The 21,423-nt window shown below is 38.7% G+C and overlaps 1 long non-coding RNA gene across 1 annotated transcript in view; it reads left to right on the top strand.

The window, feature by feature from the left end:
* Positions 1-18,628, top strand: part of LOC132344290 (uncharacterized) — a 114,333-nt gene extending 95,705 nt beyond the window's left edge. Inside the window, exons 2-3 of the long non-coding RNA XR_009493507.1 lie at positions 481-520; positions 17,785-18,628. This is a non-coding gene — a long non-coding RNA (uncharacterized lncRNA). The remainder of the gene's footprint in view (positions 1-480; positions 521-17,784) is intronic.
* The last annotated feature ends 2,795 nt before the right edge of the window (positions 18,629-21,423 follow it).

Genomic DNA, 21,423 nt, shown 5'->3' with positions numbered 1-21,423 from the left:
GCCTACGTGAGTGGTGCAAGCTTCTTGTCTTGAAGTTTTATTGGTCTCCTGCGTAAACCAAGCTACTCAGCCTCTTTTCTACACTGAATTTTCCTACTGAGCTATCCTTATTCTATTACTCTTTATATTTTTAATTAATAACTAATTAAAGCTATTGTATCCTGACCCTCGCCGACGCCGTCCCCACTTCTAATACCCTGGATCAGCCGGGGCTGGACTCCGGCAGTCCTTGTTCCACATCAGGCTACTTAATATTCATACTAACCAAGAAAGTAATGTAGAAAATGACCCATACACAGAATGCCATCAGGATAAGGTTATAAACCCTTCTTTGACCTCCTCAAACAGGAAATATTAAGACCTCATACAGGTGATAAAAGTTGAAAAATTAGAACCCTTATGTCTTACTTCATTCAGGCTGCCATAACAAATAGACTTGGTGACTTTAAATACATAACTTTTTTTTTTTCCTCCTCATAGTTCTGGAGGCTGGAAAGTCTACCATCAAGATACTGAGAAGGTAGGTTTTGTTCTGAGGCCGTGCACTTACCCTCTCACTGTGTGCTCACATGACCTCTCGGTGTTAAGAGTTGTGTAGTGGAGGGGAGGGCAACTTCTCTGATGTCTCTTTTTAAAAATTTTATTTATTTGGCTGCCTCAGATCTTAGTTGTGGCATGTGGGATCTAGTTCCTTGACCGGGAGTGGAACCCAGGCCTCTGCATTGGGAGCACAGAGTCTTAGCCACTGCACCACCAGGGAAGTCCTTGATGTCTCTTATAAGGGTGTAACCCCATCAGATCAAGGACCTGCCCTCATGACCTCATCTAATTACCTCCTAATTACTCTAGTTACCTCCCAAAGGGCCCATCTCCAAATACTATTACAGTGGAGATTAAGGCTTCAACATATGAACTTTTAGGGGACACAAATATTCAGCCCGTAATACTTTACAAACATATATGATATGGCTTTCAATACCAGTACTCATGAAAGTATTTATTTTCTTCCGGGTACTAGGTGTGTACATCAGATGCAGTGTTTTAGGAGATGTGATGGATCCTTGGTTATAGCTTCATTGTTTACTTAGCTAAGCTTCCCAGTAGTTTGGTGCATTAGTTGGGGTTCTCCAGTGAAACAGAACCAATAGGATATATATAGATATATAGAATGAGATTTATTATGAGGAATTGGCTCTTGGGATTTTGGAGGGTGAGAAGTTCCACAGTCTGTCATCTGCAAGCTAGAGACCCAGGAAAGCCAGTGGTGTGATTCAGTCAGAGTTTGAAGGCTTGAGAACCAGGGGAACCAATGGTGTAATTCTTAGTCTAAGGGCAGAAGACCCATATTTCAGCTCATGCAGTCAGGCAGAGATGGGACAAATGCTCTACCTCTTATCCAACAGATTGGATGATGCCCACCCACATTGGGGAGGGCAATCTGTTTTACTCATTCTACCAGTTCAAATGCTAATCTCATCAGGAAACACCTTCACAGACACACCCAGAAACAATGTTTAACCAGATATCTGGGTACCTGGTGACCCCATCAGGTTGACACATAAAATTAACTATCACATTTGGTCATTAGAGATAAAGTGAGGGAAATACTTGTCTGTTGGTTGTTGACAGCTGGCATTGTACCTTATTGGTCAAAGTCCATGCTGTACAACTTGCTAAATATTTTGAATATCACTACTGGTTATACATATTTTTGTTTATTCTTTGTTAGAGCATATAAGTAAATAAAAGCATATAGAAATAGACTTAAAACTAATTAGCCTCTGTTCTCATTAATCTTTAAATGTTATTATTTTCTGATTTTGATGTCACTCAAACTTTAAAAGAACTAAGTGACCTTGAGTATTGAAAGTTAGAGGTCCTTTGATTTGAATAAAACTTAATTTTTTTATTGAGATGAAGTTCACAGAAAAGTAACTATTTAAAGTGAACAGTTCAGTGGTTCACAATATTGTATACCCATTATCATTGTCTAGTTCCAAAATTTTTCATCACCCCAAAAGGAAACCCCTACCTATGAAGTACTTACTTCCAAATTCCCCTTACCCAACCTCTGGTTTCTGTTCATATGGAATTTTCTACTCTAGACATTTCATATAAACAGAATTATATAATATGTGACCTTTCATGTCTGGCTTCTTTTACTAAACTTAATGTTTTCAAGGTTCATCCAGATTGTAGCATGTATCAGTACTTTGTTCCTTTCTTAATGTCTGAATCATATTCCATTATATGTATATGTCATAATTTGTTTATTCATTCATCTACTGATAAATATTTGCGCTGTTTTCATTTTTTGGCTATTGAGTTAGACTTCTAACAGTTCCATCCAGAGTTAAACCCCTGTGTATCTCCCCACCTTCCACATAAAGCTTAGCTACCCTAGAAGAAGCATCTTGACTGCTTCATGTATCTTGTGGCACTTGGCTTTGTTTCCTGGACCAGTCTTTCCTTGCCTGAAAGCCAAGGAAGAATCTATCTCATTCACTCAACCTCCACGACAGAAAAATTAATCAATTCCTACAACATTAACTGCCCCTTCACTTCCTTCACCTGTTTGCTGACCAGTTCTTTCCTAAATAGAGTGCCTTTCAGTCTCTTCTTTTGCTCTCCTCTTCTTTGCCATCTGTAATTGGCCATCCATGCACTGGCTCGTCTTTGAGTGAGTTGACACATGCAAGAGTATTTATTTTAAGATCTACACCATCCTCTAAAAATAGTTTGATTGTATAAAATGCAGCTACACCTAAGCATAACTAAAAAACACGTAGAAACAGAATTAAAACATGAACCACATTTCAGCTTTATTTTCCTCTCATTGCCATCCCTGTTCCATCGCAGTTGACCAGTCTTGCACATATCGTTGGATTGAGCTTGACTGGGTGGCAAAAGAATGTACTTTAGTTTAATAAACCAATTCCTGAAGATGTTATTCCTCTGATATAACAGAATGCCTTAATCCAGATAAGTAGTTCATTTCTCATTAAGAAGAGCCATGAGGATTGAGTACATGGTGAGTAATACAGGTCAGTAAGATCAGATTGCCCCAAGATTGCCCTCAAATCACATTATGTCAGCACCTGGCTTCTCTGCATCTCAGAAAGTCTGTACTGGTAGCCAGTATAAGACCTATATCTTTCACACATCTGCTCAAGGCAAGCTTATTTTTGGATGTTCCTCAGCTCTGAATTGCACTAAAGAAATATTGTCCTTAGGATTCTAAAGATAGAGGAGGCAATGTGAGTGTCTTCTTACAAAGTGCTAATAGGTAGTCTGAGCACATGTTTATAAACCTGGGTCACAAATTTCAGGGTGGCAGAACTTGGTTTTATCACTTTATACAAGACATCCAGATAGTCACTATGGGAAAAATAGAATGTCTTGAGTTAGTTGATATTACATCATTCATTATTTTTCAGGCTATCATGTAGTAAAACTGACTTTTTAATGTACAGTTCAGTGAATTGTATATTAAATTTTATATTATATGTAAAGTGAAGTCACTGTAATGTTTTCAGGGCCAAATGTCTCTAAGGGGTTTAATCCAGCCCTGTACCTCACAAATTTATAGGTTAAAATAAGTACTGAAGTTGGAGAACATTCAAGATATCTCTCTACCAACTGTCACTTTACATTAAAATAAATTTAGAAATTGAGTACTGAACTGTGAGCCTCCATTTTCCTTCTTGTGTCACATGGTAACCTATGGTAATGAGCCCATTACATGATAAATTAATAAGATAAATAATTTCCAGGAATTCTCTGGCAGTCCAAGGGTTAGGACTAGGCACTTTCAGTCTCGTGGCCTGGGTTTGATTCCTGGTTGAGGAACTAGGATCCTGAAAGCCATGCCAGGACAGCCAAATTAAAGGAAAGAAAGAATTTCCAGAATTTTCAAAGATAACTGGCTCTGAAATGTGGAATATTTCCTATTTGCCTTTAATCCAAGAAAATTTGTTTTTAAAATGCTGGAGGTGAGAAAACATAGTTTTGGTGATGCTGTGATATATTAACATATATCTTACTTGAAACTTTGCATCATAAGTAGTTATTACCTTATTTTTCAATTTCCATTTTAGTGTAGCAGTTTGCACATAGGGTTAAAATGATCTTTTTTTTTTTTCAATGTTATTTTGACCTAGCACTTGAAATTAATGTTTACAAGCTTCCAGTGTTCCACATACCCTATAGCAAGCCTTTATTGAACAAAGAATATTTATTCCAAGGTGGAATTTGAATCCATGCCTTCTACTTTGGAAATTTGAATTTAGTTCAATTTCATGAATCTTTATTAAGCATCTGTTATGTACAAGACATTGTTAGAAATTGAGACAGAGGTAAAGAGGAATAAGATGATATGTTCCTAAGCATATTGCATTTTATTATGTATCTTATTTATTATATTTGTTAGTTCATGTGCTTTTTTTTTACCCCTTATGGCAGGAAATGTGCCTTATTTGACTTTGTATACAAGTGTTAAAAATATTTGTTGAACTACGTTTTTGGCTAACCCAGTGACACAGATATAACCCATTATATCTACTACTGTGGGCAAAAATCCCTTAGAAGAAATGGAGTAGCCATCATACTCAACAAAAGAGTTGGAAATGCAGTACTTGGATGCAGTTACAAAAATGACAGAATGATCTCTGTTCTTTTCCAAGGCAAACTATTCAATATCAAAATAATCCATGTCTATACCCCAACCAGTAATGCTGAAGAAGCTGAAGTTGAACAGTTCTATGAAGATCTAAAGAATTTCTAGAATTAATCAAAAAAGATGTACTTTTCATTATAGGGGACTAGAATGCAAAAATGGGAAGTCAAGAAACATCTAGAGTTACAGGCAAATTTGGCCTTGGAGTACAGAATGCAGCAGGACAAAGGCTAATAGAGTTTTGCCAAGAGAATGCACTGGTCATAGCAAACACCCCCTTCCAACAACACAAGAGAGGACTCTACACATGGACATGACCAGATGGTCGACACCAAAATAGGATTGATTATATTCTTTGCAGCCAGAGATGGAGAAGCTTTATACAGTCAGTAAAAACAAGACCAGGAGCTGACTGTGGCTCAGATCATGAACTCGTTATTGCCAAATTCAGACTTAAACTGAAGAAAATAGGGAAAACCACTCGACCATTCAGTTCAGTTCAGTTCAGTAACTCAGTCATGTCCGACTCTTTGTGACCACATGAACAGCAGCACGCCAGGCCTCCCTGTCCATCACCGACTCCCGGAGTTCACTCGGACTCACGTCCATCGAGTCACTGATGCCATCCAGCCATCTCATCCACTGTCATCCCCTTCTCCTCATGCCCCCAAGCCCTCCCAGCATCAGAGTCTTTTCCAATGAGTCAACTCTTCGCATGAGGTGGGCAAAGTACTGGAGTTTCAGCTTTAGCATCATTCCTTCCAAAGAAATCCCAGGGCTGATCTCCTTCAGAATGGACTGGTTGGATCTCCTTGCAGTCCAAGGGACTCTCAAGAGTCTTCTCCAGCACCACAGTTCAAAAGCATCAATTCTTTGGCGGTCAGCTTTCTTCACAGTCCAACTCTCACATCCATACATGACCACTGGAAAAACCATAGCCTTGACTAGATGGACCTTTGTTGGCAAAGTAATGTCTCTGCTTTTGAATATGCTATCTAGGTTGGTCATAACCTTCCTTCTAAGGAGTAAGCGTCTTTTAATTTCATGGCTGCAGTCACCATCTGCAGTCATTTTGGAGCCCAGAAAAATAAAGTCTGACACTGTTTCCACTGTTTCCCCATCTATTTCCCATGAAGTGATGGGACCAGATGTCATGATCTTCGTTTTCTAAATGTTCAGCTTTAAGCCAACTTTTTCACTCTACACTTTCACTTTCATCAAGAGGCTCTTTAGTTCTTTCTCACTTTCTTCCATAAGGGTGGTGTCATCTGCATATGTGAGGTTATTGATAATTCTCCCAGAAATCTTGATTCCAGCTAGTGCTTCTTCCAGCCAAGCGCTTCTCATGATGTACTCTGCATATAAGTTAAATAAGCAGGGTGAGAATATACAGCCTTGATGCACTGCTTTTCCTGTTTGGGACCAGTCTGTTGTTCCATGTCCAGTTTTAACTGTTGCTTCCTGACCTGCATACAAATTTCTCAAGAGGCAGGTCAGGGGGTCTGGTATTCCCATCTCTTTCAGAATTGTCCACAGTTTATTGTGATCCCCATAGTCAAAGGCTTTGGTATAGTCAGTAAAGCAGAAATATATGCTTTTTTGGAACTCTCTTGCTTTTTCAATGATCCAGCGGATGTTGGTAATTTGGTCTCTGGTTCCTCTGCCTTTTCTAAAAGCAGCTTGAACATCTGGAAGTTCACGATTCACGTACTGCTGAAGCCTGGCTTGGAGAATTTTGAGCATTACTTTACTAGCGTGTGAGATGAGTGCAATTGTGCGGTAGTTTGAGCATTCTTTGGCATTGCCTTTCTTTGGGATTGGAATGCAAACTTACCTTTTCCAGTCCTGTGGCCACTGCTGAGTTTTCCAAATTTGCTGGCGTATTGAGTGCAGCACTTTCACAGCATCATCTTTCTGGATTTGAAATAGGTCAACAGGAATTCCATCACCTCCACTAGCTTTTTTCGTAGTCATGCTTCTTAAGGCCCAATTGGCTTCAGATTCCAAGATGTCTGGCTCTAGGTGAGTGATCACACCATCGTGATTATCTTCATCATGAAGATCTTTTTTGTACAGTTCTTCTGTGTATTCCTGCCACCTCTTCTTAACATCTTCTGCTTCTGTTAGGTCCATACCATTTCTGTCCTTTATAGAGCCCATCTTTCCATGAAATGTTCCCTTGGTATCTCTAGTTTTCTTGAAGAGATCTCTAGTCTTTCCCATTCTATTGTTTTCCTCTATTTCTTTGCATTGATCGCTGAGGAAGGCTTTCTTATCTCTTCCTTATATTCTTTGGAACTCGGCACTCAGATACTTATATCTTTCCTTTTCTCCTTTGCTTTTTGCTTCTCTTCTTTTCACACCTATTTTTAAGGCCTCCCCAGACAGCCATTTTGCTTTTTTGCATTTCTTTACCATGGGGATTGTCTTGATCTCTCTCTCCTGAAAATGTCACGAACCTCATTCCATAGTTCATCAGGCACTCTGTCTATCAGATCTAGTCCCTTAAATCTATTTCTCACTTCCACTGTATAATCATAAGGGATTTGATTCAGGTCATACCTGAATGGTCTAGTGGTTTTCCCTACTTTCTTCAATTTATGTCTGAATTTGGCAATAAGGAGTTCATGATCTGAGCCACAGTCAGCTCTTGGTCTTGTTTTTGTTGACTGCATAGAGCTTCACCATCTTTGGTTGCAAAGAATATAATCAATCTGATTTTGGTGTTGACCATTTGGTGATATCCATGTGTAGAGTCTTCTCTTGTCTTGTTGGAAGAAGGTGTTTGCTATGACCAGTGCATTTTCTTGGCAAAACTCTATTGGTCTTTGCCCTGATTCATTCTGTATTCCAAGGCCTGTTATCCAAGTGTTTCTTGACTTCCTACTTTTGTATTCCAGTCCCCTATAATGCAAAGGACATCTTTTTTGGGTGTTAGTTCTAAAAGCTCTTGTAGGTGTTCATAGAACCATTCAACTTCAGCTTCTTCTGCATTACTGCTTGGGGCATAGACTTGGATTGCTGTGATATTGAATGGTTTGCCTTGGAAATGAACAGAGATCATTCTGTCGTTTTTGAGATTGCATCCAAGTACCGCATTTCAGACTCTTGTTGACCAATGATGGCTACTCCATTTCTTCTAAGGGATTCCTGCCCGCAGTAGTAGATATAATGGTCACCTGAGTTAAATTCACCCATTCTAGTCCATTTTAGTTTGCTGATTCCTGGAATGTCAACGTGATTTGATTATATGATTATACAGTGGAAGTGAGAAATAGAGTCAAGGTATTAGATCTGATAGTCAGAGTGCCTGAAGATCTATGGACGCAGGTTCATGACACTGTACAGGAGGCAGGGATCAAGACAATCCCCAAGAAAAGGAAATGCAAAAAGGCAAAATGGTTGTCTGAGGAGGCCTTACAATTAGCTGAGAAAAGAAGAGAAGTTAAAGACAAAGGAATAAAGGAAAGATATATCCATTTGAATGCAGAGTTCTAAAGAATAACAAGGAGAGATAAGAAAGTCTTCCTCAGTGATCAATGCAAAGAAATAGAGGAAAACAGTAGAATGGAAAAGACTAGAGGTCTCTTCAAGAAAAGTAGAGATACCAAGGGAATATTTCATGCAAAGATGGGCACAATAATGGACAGAAATGGTGTGGACCTAACAGAAGCAGAAGATATTAAGAAGAGGTGGCAAGAATACACAGAAGAACTTACAAAAAAGATATTCAAGACCCAGATAATTACGATGGTGTGATCAGTCATCTAGAGCCAGACGTCCTGAAATGCAAAGTCAACTGGGCCTTAGGAAGCATCACTACGAATGAAGCTAGGGGAGGTGATGGAATTCTTGTTGACCTATTTCAAATCTTAAAAGATGATGCTGTGAAAGTGCTGCACTCAATATGCCAGCAAATTTGGAAAACTCAGCAGTGGCCACCAGACTAGAAAAGGTCAGTTTTCATTTCAATCCCAAAGAAAGGCAATGCTACAGAATGCTCAAACTACTGCACAATTGCACACACCTCACACACTAGCAACATAATGCTCAAAATTCTCCAAGCCAGAGTTCAACAGTACGTGAACTGTGAACTTACAGATGTTCAAGCTGGATTTAGAAAAGGCAGAGGAACCAGAGATCATGTTGCCAACATCCACTGGATCATTGAAAAAGCAAGAGAGTTCCAGAAAAGCATATATTTCTGCTTTATTGACTATGCCAAAGCCTTTGACTATGGGGATCACAAAAAACTGTGACAAATTCTGAAAGAGATGGGAATACCAGACCACCTGACCTGCCTCCTGAGAAATCTGTATGCAAGTCAGGAAGCAACAGTTAGAACTGGACATGGAACAACAGACTGGTTCCAAACAGGAAAAGGAGTACATCAAGGCTGTATATTGTCACCCTGCTTATTTAACTTATATGCAGAATACATCATGAGAAATGCTGGGCTGGAAGAAGCACAAGCTGGAATCAAGATTGCCAGGAAAAATATCAATAACCTCAGATATGCAGATGACATCACCGTTATGGCAGAAAGGGAAGAAGGAATAAAGAGCCGCTTGATGAAAGTGAAAGAGGAGCGTGAATTAGTTGGCTTAAAATTCAACATTCAGAAAACTAAAATCATGGCATCTGGTCCCATCACTTCATTTTAAATGGATGGGAAAACAGTGACAGACTTTATTTTGGGGGGCTCCAAAATCACTGCAGATGGTGACTGCAGCCATGATAAAGACACTTGCTCCTTGAAAGAAAAGTTATGACCAACCTAGACAGCATATTGAAAAGCAGAGACATTACATTGCCAACAAACATCCATTTAGTCAAGGGTATAGTTTTTCCGGTAGTCATGTATGGATGTGAGATTTGGACTATAAAGAAAACTGTGGGGCAGGCAAAAGATAACAGAGGAATATGATGGGGAGACCACTTTCTCCCCCACAAATTCATCAAAAGAACATTTGAACGCTGAGGAAATTCCACAAATCAACTCCTGAACGCTGGCAGAGGACACCTGGCACCCAGAAAGGCAGCCCATTGTTTTCAAAAGGAGAGAGAAGAAATACAGATCCACCCACTAGAACACTGACGCAAGCTTCCCTAACCAGGAAACCTTGAAAAGCTATGTCCAACCTCACCCACAGGGAGGAACTTCCACAATAAAGAGGAACCACAAACTGCCAAAATACAGAAAGGCAACCCCACACACAGCAATCTAAACAATGTGAAAAGACAGAGAAATACTCAGCAGGTAAAGGAGCATGATAAATGCCCACCAAACCAAACAAAAGAAGAGGAGATAGAGATTCTACCTGAAAAGGAATTCAGAATAATTATAGTAAAAATGATCCAAAATCTTGAAAACAAAATGGAGTTACAGATAAATAGCCTTGAGACAAGGATTGAGAAGATGCAAGAAATATTTAACAGGGACCTATAAGAAATAAATAAGAATCAATCAATAATGAATAATGCAATAAATGAGATTAAAAAAAAAACACTCTGAAGGGAACAAACAGTAGAATAACAGAGGCAGAAGATAGGATAGGTGAATTAGAAGATAGAATGGTGGAAAACAATGAAGCAGAGAGGAAAAAAGAAAAAAGAATTAAAAGAAATGAGGTAAACCTCGGAGACCTCTGGGACAATGTCAAATGTCCCGACATTCGAATCATAGGAGTCCCAGAAGAAGAAGAAGACAAAAAGAAAGCCATGAGAAAATACTTAAGGACATAATAGTTGAAAAGTTCCCTAAAATGGGGAAGGAAATAGTCACCCAAGTCCAAGAAACCCAGAGAGTCCCAAATAGGATAAACCCAAGGCTAAACACCCCAAGACACATATTAGTCAAATTAACAAAGATCAAACACAAAGAACAAATATTAAAAGAAGTAAGGGAAAAACAACAAATAACACATGAGGGGATTCCCACAAGGATAACAGCTGATCTTTCAATAAAAACTCTTCAGGCCAGGAGGGATTGGCAGGACATACTTAAAGTGATCAAAGAGAAAAACCTACAACCCAGATTACTGTACCCAGCAAGGATCTCATTCAAATATGTAGGAGAAATCAAAAGCTTTACAGACAAGCAAAACCTGAGAGAATTCAGCACCACCAAACCAGCTCTTCAACAAATGCTAAAGAATCTTCTCTAGAGAGGAAACACAGAAAAGGTGTATAAACTTGAACCCAAAACAACAAAGTAAATGGCAATGGGATCATACTTATGAATAATTACCTTAAATGTAAATGAGTTGAATGCCCCAACCAAAAGACAAACACTGGCTGAATGGATACAAAAACAAGACCCATATATATGTTGTCTACAAGAGATGCACCGCAAAACAAGGGACACATACAGACTGAAAGTGAAAGGCTGGAAAAGTTATTTCACACAAATGGAGACTAAAAGAAAGCAGGAGTAGTAATACTCATCTCTGATAAAATAGACTTTGAAATAAAGGCTGTGAAAAGACACAAAGAAGGACACTACATAATGATCAAAGGATCACTCCAAGAACAAGATATAATAATTATAAATATATATGCACCCAACATAGAATCACCGCAATATGTAAGGCAAACGCTAACAAGTATGAAGAGGGAAATTAACAATAACACAATAATAGTGGGAGCCTTTAATACCCCACTCACACCTATGGATAGATCAACTAAACAGAAAATTAACAAGGAAACACAAACTTTAAATGATACAATGGAACAGTTAGACCTAACTGATATCTATAGGATATCTCACCCCAAAAGAATGAATTTCACCTTTTTCTCAAGTGCACATGGAACCTTTTCCAGGATAGATCACATCCTGGGCCATAAATCTAGCCTTGGTAAATTCAAAAAATTGAAATCATTCCAAGCATCTTTTCTGATCACAATGCAGTAAGATTAGATGTCAATTACAGGAAAAAAAAACTATTTAAAATGTCAACATATGGAAGCTAAACAACACGCTTCTGAACAACCAACAAATCACAAAACAAATCAAAAAAGAAATCAGAACATGCATAGAAACGAATGAAAATGAAAAGACAACAACCCAAATCCTTTGGGAGACTGTAAAAGCAGTGCTAAGGGGAAGGTTCATAGAAATACTAGCTTACCTCAAGAAATAAGAAAAAAGTCAAATAAATTACCTAACTCTACACCTAAAGCAACTAGAAAAGGAAGAAATGAAGAACTCCAGGGTTAGTAGAAGGAAAGAAATCTTAAAAATTAGGGCAGAAATAAATGCAAAACAAACAAAAGAGACCATAGCAAAAATCAACAAAGCTAAAAGCTGGTTCTTTGAGAAGATAAATAAAATTAACAAACCATTAGCCAGACTCATCAAGAAACAAATGGAGAAGAATCATATCAACAAAATTAGAAATGAAAATGGAGAGATCACAACAGACAACACAGAAATACAAAGGATCATAAGAGACTACTATCAGCAACCATATGCCAATAAAATGGACAACTTGGAAGAAATGGGCAAATTTTTAAAAAAGTATAACTTTCCAAAACTGAATCAGGATGAAATAGAAAATCTTAACAGACTCATCACAAGCATGGAAATCAAAACTGTAATCAGAAATCTTCCAGCAAACAAAAGCCAAGGACCAGATGGCTTCACAGCTGAATTCTACCAAAAGTTTAGAGAAGAGCTATCTTACTCAGACTCTTCCAGAAAATTGCAGAGGAAGGTAAACTGCCAAACTCATTCTATGAGGCCACCATCACCCTAATACCAAAAGCAGACAAAGATGCCACAAAAAAAGAAAAACTACAGGCCATATCACTGATGAACATAGATACAAAAATCCTTAACAAAATCCCAGTAAACAGAATCCAACAACATATTAAAAAGGTCATGCATCATGACCAAGTGGGCTTTATCCCAGGGATGCAAGAATTCTTTGATATCTGCAAATCAAACAATGTAACACACCACATTAACAAATTGAAAGATAAAAATTATATGATTATCTCAATAGATGCAGAGACAGCCTTTGACAAAATTCAACATCCATTTATGATAAATACCCTTCAGAAAGCAGGCATAGAAGGAACATAACCTCAACATAATAAAAGCTATAAATGACAAAGCCACAGCAAACATTATCCTCAATGGTGAAAAATTGAAAGCATTTCCCCTAAAGTCAGGAACAAGACAAAGGTGCCCACTCCCACCACTACTATCTAGCATAGTTTTGGAAGTTTTAGCCACAGCAATCAGAGAAGAGAAAGAAATAAAAGGAATCCAGAATGGAAAAGAAGAAGTGAAACTCTGAGTGTTTGCAGATGACACGATGCTCTACATAGAAAACCCTAAAGACTCCACCAGAAAATTACTACAGCTCATCAATGAATATAGTAAAGTTGTGGGATATAAAATTAACACACAGAAATCCCTTGCATTCCTACACACTACCAATGAGAAAACAAAAAGAGAAATTAAGGAAACAATCCCACTCACCATTGCAATGAAAAGAATAAAATACTTAGGAATATATCTACCTAAAGAAACAAAAGACCTATATATAGAAAAGTATAAAACACTGGTGAAAGAAATCAAAGATGACACAAATGGATGGAGAAATAAACTATGTTCATGGATCAGAAGACTCAATATAGTGAAAATGAGTATACTACCCAAAGCAATCTATAGATTCAATGCAATCCCTATCAAGCTACCAATGGTATTTTTCACAGAACTAGAACAAAAATTTCACAGTTTGTTTGGAAATACATAAAACCTCGAATAGCCAAAGCAATCTTGAGAAGGAAGAATGGACCTGGAGGAATCAACCTGCCTGACTTCGGGCTATGCTACAAAGCTACAGTCATCAAGACAGTATGGTACTGGCATAAAGACAGAAATATAGATCAGTGGAACAAAATAGAAAGCCCTGAGATAAACCCACACACCTACGGACACCTTATCTTTGACAAAGGAGACAAGAATATACAATGGATAAAAGACAATCTCTTTAACAAGTGGTGCTGGGAAAACTGGTCAACAGCTTGTAAAAGAATGAAGCTGGAATATTTTCTAACACCATACACAAAAATAAATTCAATTGGATTAAAGATTTAAATTTAAGACCAGAAACTATAAAACTCCTAGAGGAAAACATAGGCAAAACACTCTCTGACATAAATCACAGCAGGATCCTCTATGACCCACCTCCCAGAGTAATGGAAATAATAGCAAAAATAAACAAATGGGACCTAATTAAACTTAAAAGCTTTTGCACAACGAAGGAAACTATAAGCAAGGTGAAAAGACAGCCTTCAGAATGGGAGAAAATAACAGCAAATGAAGCAACTGATAAAGAATTAATCTCAAAAATATACAAGCTACACCTGCAGCTCAATTTCAGAAAAATAAATGACCCAATCAAAAAATGGGCCAAAGAACTAAATAGACATTTCTCCAAAGAAGACATACAGATGGCTAACAAACACATGAAAAGATGCTCAACATTATCAGGGAAATGCAAATCAAAACCACAATGAGGTACCATCTCATGCCAGTCTGAATGGCTGCTATCCAAAAGTCTACAAGCAATAAATGCTGGAGAGGGTGTGGAGAAAAGGGAACCCTCTTACACTGTTGGTGGGAATGCAAACTAGTACAGCCACTATGGAGAAGAGTGTGGAGATTCCTTAAAAAACTGGAAATAGAACTGCCTTATGACCCTGCAATCCCACTGCTGGGCATATACACCGAGGAAACCAGAATTGAAAGAGACACGTGTTCCCCAGTGTTCATCAGCTCAGTTCAGTTCAGTTCAGTCACTCAGTCATGTCCGACTCTTTGCAACCCCATGAACTGCAGAACGCCAGGCCTCCCTGTCCATCACCAACACCCAGAGTTCACTCAAACTCATGTCCATTGAGTCGGTGATGCCATCCAGCCATCTCATCCTTTGTCGTCCCCTTCTTCTCCTGCCCTCAGTTCCTCCCAGCATCAGAGTCTTTTCCAATGAATAAACTCTTCGCATGAGGTGGCCAAACTACTGGAGTTTCAGCTTTAGCATCATTCCTTTCAAAGAACATCCAGGACTGATCTTCAGAATGGACTGGTTGGATCTCCTTGCAGTCCATGGGACTCTCAAGAGTCTTCTCCAACACCACAGTTCAAAAGCATCAATTCTTCGGCGGTCAACTTTCTTCACAGTCCAACTTTCACATCCATACATGACCACTGGAAAAACCATAGCCTTGCCTAGATGGACCTTTGTTGGCAAAGTAATGTCTCAGCTTTTCAATATGCTATCTAGGTTGGTCATACCTTTCCTTCCAAGGAGTAAGTGTCTTTTAATTTCATGGCTTCAGTCACCATCTGCAGTGATTTTGGTGCCCCCAAAATAAAGTCTGACACTGTTTCCACTGTTTCCCCATATATTTCCCATGAAGTGATGGGCCCAGATGCCATGATCTTTGTTTTCTGAATGTTGAGCTTTAAGCCAACTTTTTCACTCTCCTCTTTCACTTTCATCAAGAGGCTTTTGAGTTCCTCTTCACCTTCTGCCATAAGGGTGGTGTCATCTGTATATCTGAGGTTATTGATATTTCTTCTGGCAATCTTGATTCCAGTTTGTGCTTCTTCCAGCCCAGGGTTTCTCATGATGTACTCTCCATATTAGTTAAATAAGCAGGGTGACAATATACAGCCTTGATGTACTCCTTTTCCTATTTAGAACCAGTCTGTTGTTCCATGTACAGTTCTAACTGTTGCATCCTGACCTGCATATCGGTTTTTCAAGAGGCAGGTCAGGTGGTCTGGTATTCCCATCTCTTTCGAAATTTTCCACAGTTCATCACAGCACTGTTTATAATAGCCAGGACATGGAAGCAACCTAGATGTCCATTGGCAGACGAATGTATAAGAATGCAGTGGTACATATACACAATGGAGTATTACTCAGCCATTAAAAAGAATGCATTTGAATCAGTTCTAATGAGGTGGATGAAACTGGAGTTTATTACACAGAGTGAAGTAAGTCAGAATGAAAAACACCAATACAGTATACTAACGCATATAAATGGAATTTAGAAAGATGGTAATGATTACCCTATATATGAGACAGCAAAAGAGACACAGATGTATAGCACTTTTGGACTCTGTGGGAGAAGACAAGGGTGGGATGATTTGAGAGAATAGCATTGAAACGTGTATATTATCATATGTGAAACAAATCGCCAGTCCAGGTTTGATGCATGAGACAAAGTTCTCAGGGCTGGTGCACTGGGATGACCCTGAAGGATAGGATGTGGAGCGTGGTGGGAGGGGGATTCAGGGTGGGGAACACATGTACAGCCATGGCTGATTCATGTGAATGTATGGCAAAACCCACTACAGTATTGTAAAGCCTCCAATTAAAATAAATAAATAAATAAAAAGAAAGGTGAGCACTGAAGAATCGATGCTTTTGAACTGTGGTGTTGGAGAAGACTCTTGAGAGTCCCTTGGACAGCAAAGAGATCTAACCAGTCCATCCTAAAGAATATCAGTCCTGTGTGTTCATTGGAAAGCCTGATGCCAAAGCTAAAACTCCAATACTTTGGCCACCTGATGTGAAGAACAGACTCATTTGAAAAGACCCTTATGCTGGGATGGATTGAACGCAGGAGGAGAAGGGGACTACAGAGGATGAGATGGTTAGATAGCATCACCGACTCAATGGACATGAGTTTGAGTATACTCTGGGAGTTGGTGATGGACAGGGAGGCCTTCCATGCTGCAGTCCATAGGGTCACAAGGAGTTGGACACAACTGAGTGACTGGACTGAACTGAACTGAGTGACACAGAACTATGTCACTCTCATCTCATACACTGGAGATGGACCCTCATGGAATTTGACTGTCAGCCCAAGACTCTCAGTGGCTAGATTTGTCATAAAAAATTCCTCCTACTGTACTTCTACTACAAGTTTTAGCCATGAAATCTTCTGATCAGATCTTTAGATTTATTTTCTTTTCCTTTTTGATGTGATGTTGACCTTCTGTGAATGGTTGGGCCTATAGTTGACAAGAAGAAGTATGTTGTTGCTGCTGCTGCTGTGGCTGCTGCTAAGTCGCTTCAGTCGTGTCCCACTCTGTGCGACCCCATAGACGGCAGCCCACCAGGCTACCCCGTCCTTGGAATTCTCCAGGCAAGAACACTGGAGTGAGTGGAAGATGTATGTTAGATACATTAAAAAGAAACAAACAATAGTAGAAGATAGGGAACAATTGGAGCACAGGTATTAAGGCAGAAAACCACAGGGAATAATCAACAAAGAGGAGTAATGTAATATGACCAGAGTAGAATATGTAATGCCAAAAGGGAGTTGTTGTTCAGTCACTCAGTGGTGTCCAACTCTTTGCGACCCCATGGCCTGCAGCATGCCAGGCTTCCCTGTCCTTCACTGTCTCCCAGAGCTTGCTCAAACTCGTGTCAATTGGATCAGTGATGCCATACAACCCAAAAGGGAGTAATGTAAACTAATGCAGGAAATATTTGTTCAATTAGGTACCTACATAGTAGAGCTAATAATGGTGTTACTGTTTATACTTGACTGAGCTGTTGACCTTTATTAATACAGATAAAGTCTTCATTCCATGGCCCTAGACTGCATCCAGAATCTTCCAACTTTCTCTCTAAGGTGCTCCCGAATAAGTGTGTGGATTAATTCAGTTCATCATACCAACTCCATAAACAATAGCGAGTGCTGATTAAAAGTGTCCTACGGATTAAGTGACAAGCAACTCCAAGTGAAAGAGTATGCAGTTATATAGCACTAAGTGGGGATAATAAATTGAGGCTTGACTCGAGTAATTATGTCTGCTCTTTCTGGGATTCTTCTGAACAAAAGAAATTTAAATCATTCTCTAGCCTTGCCAAAATAGGGTTTTTGGATATTCTGACACCAATAATTGGCATTATACCAACCTTATGCCTTGCTACTGAAGAGGAACCAAGCTTAAATGATTTCATGTAGGATGAAATCAAAACTCGAGTTAAATTGTGGAATGATAAAGGACACTTAAGGAATCAACTTTTCCAGAAGTATTTAAAATTTGATTGTCTTATGTTTGACTGTTTCAGATATTTGATGTCTACTGGTAAAGCTGAAACTCCAGTACTTTGGCCACCTCATGCGAAGAGTTGACTCATTGGAAAAGGCTCTAATGCTGGGAGGGATTGGGGGCAGGAGGAGAAGGGGACGACAGAGGATGAAATGGCTGGATGGCATCACCGACTTGATGGACGTGAGTTTGAGTGAACTCTGGGAGATGGTGACGGACAGGGGGGCTTGGCATGCTGCGATTCATGGGGTCACAAAGAGTCGGACATGACTGAATGACTGAACTGAACTGAACAGTCTGGAAGCAAAATTTCTATACAAGCTGATTTCATTTGAATATCTGTTTAAAATTCATTTATCCATTCAATAAATATCAGCTGAGTACCCAGTATATGTCAGTCCCTCTTCTAAGCCTCATGGGTAAAGACTGAACAAAACCAAGTTCCTGCCCTCATGGAGCTTGTAATCTGGTGAGGGAGAGATAAATTAATCAACAAATAGGTATTCTATGATTACATGATGATAATTATTGGAAGGAAAATAAAAGCAGGATGAGGTCATATGAAGCAAATGGGGGGTAAATTTTATATCAAGGACAGCCACTCTTAAGTGGTGATGTTTGAATAAAGACATTAATGTACTAAGGTAATAAACTGTGTAAAGGTCCAAGGAACTAGCACTCCAGGCCACAGGAACAACAAATCTGAAGGTTCTGAGGTAAGAATGAGTTTGTCATGTTCTAAAAATAGCAAGAAGATTTTGGCTGTAGTGGGGTATTTAAGCAGTAAGACCTGAGGTCAGAGAGATGGCCAGAATAAAAAAGCATGTAGGGCCATACTAGTCCATGATTAGGATTTCAGATTGATTCTGAAAGTGACTGGAACCCACTGAAAGTGTTGAACAGCAGGTTAGCATGATCTGATTTACAATTAAAAAGTCCTCTGCTTGCTCCTGTCTGTGTATAGGTTAAAATTGCCCCGATTCCTGATGAACAGTTGACATGGCCTCCAATAAAGACCAAAGTCTTTTTATTTGGGACAAAATGAAATTTACCATAATGGCACACCCCAAGAAAACCCAGTAATATTCCTGTTCTCTGGCTTTAGTGTTTCAGTTTTCATGTCTTCCTCACTGGTGGTCCAAGGCCCCTCATCAGTGGCTGGCCACTCAGCTTTAAGGACACAAGCCCATTTTGCAACTGCCTAATCCTGTGGGTAGATGTATCACTATATTGCTATTAACCTAGTGGCATTTCATTACTTGGACTCTCCTAAATAATTACTGACCCTATAGGGAGACTTCTGGTGTGCTGATACTTGTCCTGTTGCCCTTCACTGACACCTCTCTGTCAAAGTATATTTGCAAATGGCCCCCAGGGAATGAGGTAAAAGCTTCCTTTCTTTTCTTCCAAAAGAATCAACATATATTTGGATACACTTATAACACAATTTAGAACTTAAAGTCCTCAAATCACCATATTATTATAGGAATAGCTTTCATTCTGTTTTTTTCCCCCTCTCACAGAGAAAAACTGAGAAGTGAAAGTTTTTGCCACCAAATGGCAGAACCAGATAGAGAACTGAGTAAGAGCTATCTGAAATATATGAAACTATATCATTATATGTTGCTCTGTTGCTAAAGATACACTAATTTGCCATTTAAAATTTCCCTCTGCTCAGTAGCCATACTATAAACTTTTCTGGCATTTATTTTGATTCTATTTTTAAAAAGAAGCTCCCCCCACCACATTGGTTTTGAAAATATATTTCAAACTTGCAACTTATTGGGAAGAATATGACAGATGCCTTACTTTTGTTGTAGGCATGATAAAACTAACCAAGACTAACATTAATTTGAACTTTATTTTGGAATATGTCCATGAAGAACAAAGAAAGCCAGACTAATCTTCTCGACTTTCTCTCCTCCAGATTCTTATATCAAAGACCCTTTGACATATGTAAGTTAAAGCATTTGAATTACTCGTTGTAGCATGACTCCATCTTGAAGTCTTGCATACTCAGAATGGAGATTTTGCTCCGATTCCTGTCTTCTGCTGTTTTTTCAGCCACTATTTTACTTAATTTGCATACCTTATCTTTCAAATCACATTATTTGGTAGGATGAGCTGTGGGTTGAATCAGACTGTCAATGGTGATTTGGGAGGAAGTTTTATGAAGCTCACCAGTGCTGGAGCTCATTGCTCGGTATTCCAAGAAATATCATTGCTGTGATTTGCGAAGTTTTCAAAACCTTATAAAGAATGTGACACAGCTAATGTGTTTCAGCCAAATTATTTCAGAGCAAATCTAAGGGACTGGTAGATCCCAGAAAAGCTGACTTTGGCTGTACTAAGGTTTGTTTAAATAAAATAATGAAATAAAGGCAGCTACCTTCAGATTAGCTTCCACATGCCTGTATTGTAATGCAAAGTCTACAGTCACACTAAATTCAAAATGTGGCAAACTTTCCAATGTAGGGTGCCACATCGCTGACTTCTTTTATGTTGGAAAGGGAATAAGCATGGGTAAAATGCACAAGGAGGCCTCTTTCTCTGCTCAAAAATTTTAGCCCAGTCAATCAGCAAATAGAGTTAATATGGCCATCTTTTAAAGAAAATATCCCATGGATAGGTTAAATATATTGCCTTTGATTTTAGGTAGCAAGTGAGTTGTTAGGAGTTAGAGTAGAAGTTGGCACATTTTTTCTGTAAAGGTACAGATAGTAAATATTTTGGTCTTTTGTGGGCCATGTGGTCTCTGTCACAACTCCTTAACTCTATTCCCCCACTCATTTATTTATTTACTTATTTTTTATTTGGAGTATAATTGCTTTACAATGGTATGTTGGTTTCTGCCATACAACAACATGAATCAGCTATAAGTGTACATGTATGTTCACCCTCTTGAAATTCCCTCCCACCCCTGACTCCATCCCAATCATTTAGGTCATCACAGAGCAACAAGCTGGTCTCCTTGTGCTATACAGCAACTTCCCACTAGCTATCTATTTTACACACAGTAGTGTATATATATCAGTGCTACTCTCTCAATTTGATAGTGCGAAACCAGCCATAACAACACATAGCTGAATGAGGATGGCTGTATTTCAATAAAACTTTATTTACAAAAACACAGCATCCCAAATTTGACCCATGTGCCATAGTTTGCTCCCTAGGTTATAGCATTTATAGTAGAGCATGGGTTTCTTGGGAATATTATTTCAACACAAAGAACATCATGAAGTTTTTGGACAACTAAGAGAATGCCTTGAGTTGGGTGAATACCTTATAATTTTGCCATCAACCTTAGTGTCTTCTTCCACTAAGAGTCACCTTATTTGCTGCTTTTGGACTCGAGCTGATGTTTTATTATGGCTAAAAGGATAGAAATAACCCATATTTTTTATTACTCTCTTTCTCATAATTCCTTTAGAAATAGCAACACCTGGCATTTAAAAAAAAAAAAAAAACAATAGACTGTTTAGATGTCCCACTCATAGCAAATTTCATAAAGCAACTAGTGACTTTAAAAGGGATTTTTATAGGAGCAGTTTAAAGTAGAATAAGTAGAATTTATTTCAATGTATCTTGCTCTAGTTATAATTTTGCATTTGGCCAAATATCACTTTACATTGTTTTGCTCTGTTCAGAGCCTTTCAGA

Source organism: Bos taurus, chromosome X (assembly GCF_002263795.3).
Source record: "Bos taurus isolate L1 Dominette 01449 registration number 42190680 breed Hereford chromosome X, ARS-UCD2.0, whole genome shotgun sequence".
Classification (NCBI taxonomy): Eukaryota; Metazoa; Chordata; class Mammalia; order Artiodactyla; family Bovidae; genus Bos; species Bos taurus.
This window is presented reverse-complemented; position numbering and strand designations above follow the sequence as displayed.